The sequence below is a fragment of the Hyperolius riggenbachi genome, chromosome 2, assembly GCF_040937935.1.
Source record: "Hyperolius riggenbachi isolate aHypRig1 chromosome 2, aHypRig1.pri, whole genome shotgun sequence".
Lineage (NCBI taxonomy): Eukaryota > Metazoa > Chordata > Amphibia > Anura > Hyperoliidae > Hyperolius > Hyperolius riggenbachi.
This window is the reverse complement of record NC_090647.1, coordinates 138,432,476-138,441,661: the sequence shown is the minus strand read 5'-3', so window position 1 is coordinate 138,441,661 and position 9,186 is coordinate 138,432,476. Positions and strand designations below refer to the sequence as shown.

The following is a 9,186-nucleotide window of genomic DNA, read 5'->3' as shown; positions in this document are numbered from 1 at the left end:
AGCTCCGTATTAATGTTCTGACGGCGAGCAAGATAGGTGTGTTCAGGTGAGGGCATTGTATGTATGGCTCAAATATAAGACGACATCTTATTTTTAATGTTTAAAAAAAAAAAAAAAAAACTGAGCATAGCACTTTGAATTTTCACATTAACACCAGGCAAATAACATCACACTCTGCGGGAACCTTTTCTTAACAGTTTTTTATTCTAAATTAAAATTCACATGATGTGATACAAAAAGAAAAATCACAATCTAAAAATGTTTACAAAATATACAAAACTTTACAGTGATAATGTTTAATATTAACAAGTTAATACAGTAAGCATTAAAAAAAAAGCAATTTTAGAGGTATTTCTAATTTCCCTATAGGATCACTTCACTGCATACAATCAGTTGGACACAATTCTAATAACATTATGGTGTAAATAACAAATAATTTGGTTTCCAGGAAAGAAAAAAAAATGAAGAGGTGTGCAAAGTAACATCCACATGTAGTTTTATCAGGTCTCTAGAATCCGTTCCTGCAACAAGTGCGGCCTCTAGTGGCCAGAACAGATATTGCTTTAGAACATTTAAGCTGGATCTGATACAGAGAGTATTTATAATGGTTGCTTGAATCTGGGCTTATTTAAATTGCGTGGACAGCTTGTTAAAACAGTAATTACAGAGCTGCTAAATATTGTAGAGGGCAGACAGTATTAAATGAATAGTCAGCAAGCAAGGGCTTAAAATAAAAAAGCAGCAAAGATCCCTGGAATTAAAAAAAAAAAAGTTGTGAATGGCAAACGTTACCAGGCATATTATAACTCCAACATAAACCGTAGTAGCTGCACTGAGAATAGGACCAGATCAGACATGGGCACATCTCTGAGCAAGAGGTAAGGAGGGGACTGTGAATATATATACTGTAAGAACATGGATGGATACAATTCATGGTGAATGCATTGTGAATGAAGACTTAATGCTGGGTGACAAACACATTCAACCTGATACAATGAATTTACCAAACTGTAATAAGCTGATTACATCTAGTGTGCAGTTTGACCTAGCAGAACAAGGATTTATGAGCTCCGCTCTGCGAAGTGCAAATTTAATTCAAATTATTGGATGCAAATGTGCTGTGAAAACACGTTCGTTCTTTTTTTCGATCCAGTCCTGTTATTTATAATAGTTTAGATGATCCATTTAGACAACATAGCCAACATCCAGACGTAGTTTGCTCCGCTACCTACCAAGTAAATACAGGATGAACAAAACAGGTGGGCAACAATAGGCAAATAATTCTGTTTGCACGCACATTTCTTGGAAATTGTATGCAGGATAGAATTATGCTGGAAATACACCATAGGTTTTTCTGCTCGATAGATGGGTTCGATAGATAACTTCCGACATGTCCGATGTTCCTTCCATCTTTTTTTGGGTCAATTTCTCAAAGAAGTGAATGGAAAAAGATTTTTAAAAAACGAGCGGACGATAAGAGAATAGAGCGCAGAATCGAGCGAAAAAAACGATCGGATGGAAAATCGAGCGGAAAAATGCATTGTGTGTACCCAGCATCAGGCCAATCAAAAGACAGGAAGTGAATCAAACTGACGTAAACCACATACGATTTGAATCTCACGGACCATGCCTAATGGTCAGGGATACATCCAGCCTACTATCTGGCCTGGACTGTGAAGAGCACCACAACACTGGTGAGACCAATTACTGTGACCTTTACTTTAAGCAAGTTTTTTTTAATTAAAGCCATGCTTCCACTGTACAGAGAACGATAATAGACTGCAGAAAGATGTGCATTTGCACTGTATATAGAAAAATTAAGCTTCAAAGGAGATATTTGGTGCATTAGGTCTTAAAATGTGGCCCTGATCGATATACAATTCATGTCAGCCCCATTTTAAGATCCTCTAAATATGTACAGTAAAATGTTACTTTATGCCTGAACTGTAGTGTGTTATTAAAGGTACAGTATACATGTGTACATGGGGAAAGTAAACAAAATCAGCTAAAATTAATAAAAGCAGGTATAATGCATTATTGATCAAAGCCCATTTTAAGAGTTAACAAACAAACAAACAAAAAAAGGGCTGTAAAAGTACACTAAAGATACATACACACTTTGAAGTAAACATGTAAGAAGAAAAAATAAGTTAAATATTCACCAAGATGGAGGAAACCTCTGGATGGAACCAGAAACTTCCCATCGCACCCTGGACGCTACCACTGCTTCCCGGGATCCTCTTCCAATTTGCAGCCATGATAACGCCGCCCCCCGTGTATGAACGTGAACGCACTGTTCTGCAGCATGTCAGCGCCATAGCATTACGCTGCTCGTGCAACAAAGAAAAAGGCGTGCACAAGCGGTTCTGTGCTACTGTGCAGGTGCATTTCAGCCCCACTCGTTCATGGAGGGGAGGGCGGCCGCGAGAGAAAATCAGACAAGCTTGTTGAATTTGCTTAGAGGGTCCCAGCACTGAATCAGTGGGGTCCTGGACGATGGAGGAAGCCTCAGGACTATCCAGAGGCATCCCTCTTCAAAGGTATCTAACTTCTCATCAAATTTCACTTCAGGTTCACTTTAAAAATTTTCCTTGGCCAAAACAATGGAACCTAATCATGTCAGCCAGAAATACAGTACAGAAGGTATCCCTCAGTCACTGGCCTTTACAGCATAAATCAATAAGCATATCTAGGATAGTCTGCAGAGCTGCACAGTGGGCTTAACAGGTAAAACCGCACAGAACAACTCTGTTCAGCAAGTCACATTTTAGTAGTAAATCTAGTCTGAGAAGTGAAAGTTGGTAACTGACAGTAGTGTTTTCTGGGTACAACCGCTCAACAAATAGGCACACCAGTTCTTGAATGGATAGGGGGCCATAAGTATACAATCTTTTAACAATCCTCACCAAAGCTGGTCAATTCCCGCCAATTCTGATTGGCTGCAGACAATTTGGCTTAAAACTGCATGAACATCAGAATTGTTAGCAGATCAATGGCCATCTCCAACCCTCGCTACAGTTTGCTATCGTTTTCTGGACCCACGGAGAAAAAAAAAAAAAAAAAAAAAGTCTTCAAAAAGGACAATATGAAAACTGGAAATAATACATTTGGTATTTAGGAAATTGCCTGTTTGTATTTGAATGCCAGTTACAAACACAAAAGGATACCGTAATCAAACAGGACTTATTTTGTGGGAAGTATAAGGTACAAGTATAATCAGCAAATCACTGACATGATTGTTGTACTGATTACACAAAAGTGTCACTTCAATGCTGAGCATTTACACTGCATGATACTGAACAATCCAACAGTTTGTTGAAGGACTGGGCACCCTACCTCATATCTATACAGACATTCAACAATGTCCAGGCCCACTGCTGCTGCTCAGATAAACATTTTTATTGCCCAAACACTGATGCCTTCTCTATTGAGAAGGACTGGTAAGCATTATTTTTTTTTATTATTATTTAGTATTTATATAGCGCCGACATATTACGCAGCGCTGTACTAATCCCTACCATTGCCATATGTCTATATTATGTAGTGTAAGTACTGTAGTCTAGGGCCAATTTTAGGGGGAGCCAATTAACTTATCCATATGGTTTTTGGAATGTGGGAGGAAACCGGAGTGCCCGGAGGAAACCCATGCAGACACGGAGAGAACATACAAACTCTTTGCAGATAGTGCCCTGGCTGGGATACGAACCAGGGACCCAGCGCTGCAAGGCGAGAGAGCTAACCACTACACCACCGTGCTGCCCTTCTTTCTCCTTTTTCTACTAGGAAGGGAGCTGAATGGCAAGCAATACCCTGAGGTCTGTCAGAAAATGCCTGCATATCCAACAGCCCTCAAACTCCTGCATCAAGACCGTATGTCTGTTCCCTTATTTAATCAGAGGTATCCTACAATGCAACTCATCATTCTGAAAACAGCTGACAACTTTATAAACACGTATTCTTGGAATAAGAATGATATGGCCCAATCCACTCAGTTTAGCCCTCGAGGTTCTAGACTTGATCTCCGAATTCTTTGAGAGTGCTACAAGTATAAACATAAAGCAACTGAAACAGCTGCACTCTAAGGACTGTATGCAATGTAGAGACAGCAGTTCGTTCCACAGCTTCCCATTGGAAGTAAAATAATTAAAGAAAATAAATATGTTTTAAAGTATTGGAAAAAAAAAAAACCTGTCATTAAAAAAATGACACTACATAAACACTAATTCTACTATACATAAACACTCCTAAGGTGAAAATCAAAACGTATAGCAATCCGTAAAAACATTGCTAGGATCATACCTTCCTAAATGTAAACCGATGCCTGGCAGTGATGCAGAATTTGCATCTCATCTCCGGCATGTACAAAGGCAGACGGCAGCTTCCGGAAGAGCGCAAGAGCCGAGAAGCCTTATCAGACTCCTCATGAGCTTCTATTAGTCTGAAGTTGCAGACAATGTAGAAAAGGCGACAACTATTTTTACAACAAAAATAAATATGAGCCTAAATATCTGAACTAATCAAGTTATAGCTATAACTTTTAAAGGTTCGCCCTTTATACAAAGGGAAGAAGTAGCTAGTTGTTCTTTAACGCAAGGACACCTGACCTTCCTTAAATGTTGTCTTTTTTTGGGATCGTTAGCATTGGTAAGTAGCACAATAACACACACGCCACTGTATGGGCATTGTAAGGCACTGACCCTACTGAAATGGGAGAGGACAGAGTGACATCATCTACATACAAGGTAGACATGATGATGCAGTAGTATGCAATTCACATGAAGTGAAGCTGAAATCCACAACTAAACACAAGAGAAAAGCACCACAAATCATTATATCCATGCATTGACATATAAAGCTAAGAGACATTCTGGATGTGAGACCCATACACTTGAATAGTGTGATTACTGATATGATTTTGTGCTAAGCTCATCTGGTCACCTGAAAATAATCTACATGATTGCGTTGGATGATAGTCTAGCGATCTATGTAAAGAATTTCCTTGCAGACTCTGCAGACCTGCATGTTCTCACCTACAAAAAAGGCGAGAGGTGGGGGTGTGATAAGTAGAAGGTACCCTATTGATTGCACTGCCAAGACTTTTAAGTAGCAGTCTTCCAAACAAGACAGATCAAATAGGACTACTAAACGGTCAGAAGAAAACATGAGGGGATGCTTTTATGCTGTCAACTCAAATAATCATTTGGGGCAACAATAGGTGTGGGTGTGTGTAGGTGTGTGTGTGTGTGTGTAGGTGTGTGTGTGTAGGTGTGTGTGTGTGTGTATAGGGGTGTGTGTGTGTAGGTGTGTGTGTGTGTAGGTGTGTGTGTAGGTGTGTGTGTAGGTGTGTCTTTTAGAGATTAAATTGTGAGTTCTTCTGAGGGACAGTTAGTGATATGATTATGTACTCAGTATAGCACTGCAGAAGAGGCCAGCATTACATAAATACTAAATAGTAATAATAATAATAATAATAATCTGCCATTTACTTACATAAATGTTTTTTATTCATATCTGCGGGTAAGTAGTGAGGTCATTGACATACAAGAAACACATGAAAAGTACTAGATGGGGAAAAGTGTATTGCTTCAGAATATGTCCTAAGCAGTAACACTGAAAAAGAATATATGAGGTAGTACAAAGGACTACTAATATAGTGTGTGGTATATTTATCAATAGTGTCTTAGAGAAAGGGTTTTTGGGAATCAGTGCAGAATTGTCTCAAGGTGGCCACCAACGGTCCAATTTCTAGCGAAATTGTTCGAACGATCAGAAATTCTGAACGAACTGGTCGTAAATAATCTGTTGATGGGCGCAATCAGTTACAAACGATTGGATGTTCATCAAACCAAAATTTGGATTTTCTTGTTTGTTGCGATAGATATGAAGCAAAGAATGGTTCGTTGCTGTAGTGACAGATTTTTCTTTCAATCAGAATTATCGCACAAACTATTTTCGCTAGGAATTGGATCCTTAGTGGCCACCTTTAGACTTCTAAAGAGAGTGCAATTTCCTATTAAAACAGGAGGAGATAGGCAAGATTCTCAGAATTGGTGCAGTTTGCGAGAGAATCCTGAGTGAGACAGCTTCAACAAAGAGGATTGACGGGTGACTCACAATAGTACTTGATAGCATTATAATGTTAAAATAGCAGCAGTCAGAGGACTTCTCAGGGTAGGATGGACTGAATGATGTCAATCAATCCAGATGTGCTGTAAGTTACTTCTGCTGTCATAAAAGAATGTGACCATCTCACAGTACAGCTGCTGACCAGGCTTTACAAGGAAGAGATGTGACTGACAGCTGTGAAAGACAACTTTCATTCAATCATGTGGGGAACAAAATAACACAAAGGTGGGGTAGCATTGCACAAGTTTTAGAGGTGCACTATTTTACCAGTATGACATTTTAGGAAATGTATGCAAAACTAGTCCAGTCTTCTTAAAAAAAAAAAAAAAAATACTCCCAGAACACATGTTCTAATAAATCTGCCCCAGCATTGTGATTATTTGAAATGTTAACTGATGTAAAATTATATCCCATTTATCTTGAAAACTGAAGGTTAAATGCTTTGCTCACAATGCTTGCAGGTCTCATATTTTAAACAGCAGTCCTTGAAAGTAGTGATAATTATCCTAGGTACGGCATTTACCGAGCTGGACACTAGAGTGTTTGTAGAAGAAACATGCTACACTGGAGGATGAGGCGTTTAGAAGTGGGAAAACTGAATGATGTTCATGAACACGGATCTCAACCAGCAGCTTAGAAGCCATAGGTCCTTTAGTTTTTGATATTGCTAACATTCTCTTATCCTCTGTGAATATCACACTGCGGCCTTACTGAATTTTTTGTGGGTGGAGATAAGTAGGTTTACAGTACTTATATCTGCTGCATGTGTTAGCTGAATTTCCACTCTTGAACCTGGGACTGAAAATTGGTATGACATTTAGTATTGGAAGTGCTCCCTATGAGACCAGAAGAAATAAAATTACCAAGGTCAAGGTACTGTAGTGGCATAAATACTACTTACATCCTCATCTTCTCACCACATGCCATGGTTCAATGTTCCTATTTAATGTTCAAAATGATAAAATGAATGAGCAGTCAGTCCCAATGATCAAGTCTGTTACCCACATGAAAACTGCACAATGAAATTCAGGGCCTAGAACCCACTAGCAGTGCTTTTCTACGTGATTGTGATTTGAATAGCTCTTGCCAATGTAATGCTATGGGTGATTTAAAAAAATACATAAAATCACAGCCCTCAAGAAGGATCCCATGCATAGCATTACCTTAACAAAAGCTTTTCAAATCTTAAAAGAAAAGCGCTGCTAATGGGTCCCAGCTAGTGGACCCAAACTCTTGCACAGGACACAAAAAAAAAAAAAAGTCTTCATTCCACATATAGGTTGCTTAGAAATTCATTACTGCTGTGTCATTTGCTTATTTAGCCAGATCCAACTGTCTTACCAGTAACTGTGAATACTCTGGGAATCTCTGTAGATCATAAACACTGAGGCTTAATCCTTTCATTGCCCTCTGGAAAATGAATCCTAGTTAAAGGAATACTATCGATTCACATATTTTTTTCAATTGACACAGGAATTGTTTGGGAAGTGCTGCTAAGTACTGGTGTATACATTTTAGTAGCAACTTCATTGTTTACTGTTCTAAAAATACTTTCAATCTTTACTGACGCCAAAACTGACGGCTGACTGAGCCATGAGGAGAGAGGAAATTCCCCTCACACTTGATCAGTTAACTCTATGTGTAGCTCTGTGTGTGACAGAGAGAGAGCTCCCAACAGCTGCAGCTGCTGTGTCCTGTGTTTCTGACTCATGTGTCTGAAGAGAGCAGAGGAATTGTAACTAATTGTCACAGCTTTTCATACTGTTTTTGATTTCAGAGTTTGATATGTTTGATATTTGCTTTCTGTAGTCTGATATGCAACTCTGGCTGTGCATTGAAGCAGACACCCCTTCTGCAATTGATTTGTCCCAATATAGATAAATCCTACCCTCAATAAATTACAGCTTTTGCCTCTGATATTTAACATGAAAAGTAGGAAAATGTTTACACAGCTACTTAGACATTATTTGCACACTGTCATTTTAGAACACTTGGGTATCAATAGTATTCCTTTAAAGCTTCAGGTGCTTTCTTATTATGCTGTAAGCTAATCCATGAAAGCAAAGAAGTTCTGAGTTTAGTTCGACTTTAAGACAGTGCTAATGTGACAGTAAAATACAATACAAAAACAGATCTATGAAGACAAGCAAACAGACAACTGATGCAAAAGTGAACCAGGGTACACCATAGCAAACATTCAGGTTTCAGCTAACAAGTGAAAAAAGAATTTACGATTGGTTGTTTTAAACAGCTTCTCTTTTTCTCCAGTTCTTGTTGATAAATTAGCCCCACACAGTCACTAACTTGTAGCAAAGAGGTAGCTAGTGAGGTCAGACAAATCTACACCACATCTGACATAGAAGCACTAAACAATTTCATTACTCAGCAACATTAGACCTCAAGTCTCAGGTCAGTGTGGTGGTGAGCAACATTGTTATCAGTCAGAAAGATCACATTTATGGAAAAATGTGAAAAGACATTAAAAAGGGAATTTTACAGTTATAATATTCTAAAAGAAGCCTGACACAGTAAAACTTGCTTAGGGCTCAAACCCACTAGAAGCCTTTTCTAAGCGCTAGTGATTTGAAAAAGCTCTTGCTAATGCAATGCTATGGGGGATTTTTATAAAATCGAAGTGGGATCACATTGATTGCATTACATTAGCAAGAAATTTTCACATCACAAAGCGCTCAGAAAAGCGCTGCTAGTGGGTTCCAGGCCGTAGAGTTGAGGCTATGGGAAGAATCACATGATTAGATGAGGAGCCACTAAAAGCATTTAAGGGAAGCGTGCATGGAAAGTTTTACCGAAACTGGTGCGCACGCACAATTACTGTCGCCCGCAGGGATCTCGACAGTTCGGTGCTCAGTTCTGTACAGAAGTGTTGCTAGCCTACAGGCTAGTGATGAATTCTGTTGCTATGGGAAGGGTGGGGAGACAGATGACAAAGAGCAGGACGCATCAGTACGGAGCAGAAATGTAGGAGGGGAACTATGGCCTAGTGTATGAGATTATCCAGGAGTCTGGATCTCTTGCAGATGCAGCCAGGGCCGCTGTACA

At 39.1% G+C, this 9,186-nt stretch overlaps 1 protein-coding gene across 1 annotated transcript in view; it reads right to left on the bottom strand.

Annotated features, from left to right (window-relative positions):
- Positions 1-290: 290 nt before the first annotated feature.
- ZBTB39 (zinc finger and BTB domain containing 39) overlaps positions 291-9,186 on the bottom strand; it is a 44,505-nt gene continuing 35,609 nt past the window's right edge. The window contains exon 3 of the mRNA XM_068267488.1: positions 291-3,032. The gene's annotated coding sequence lies outside the window, so the exon portion shown is untranslated. The remainder of the gene's footprint in view (positions 3,033-9,186) is intronic.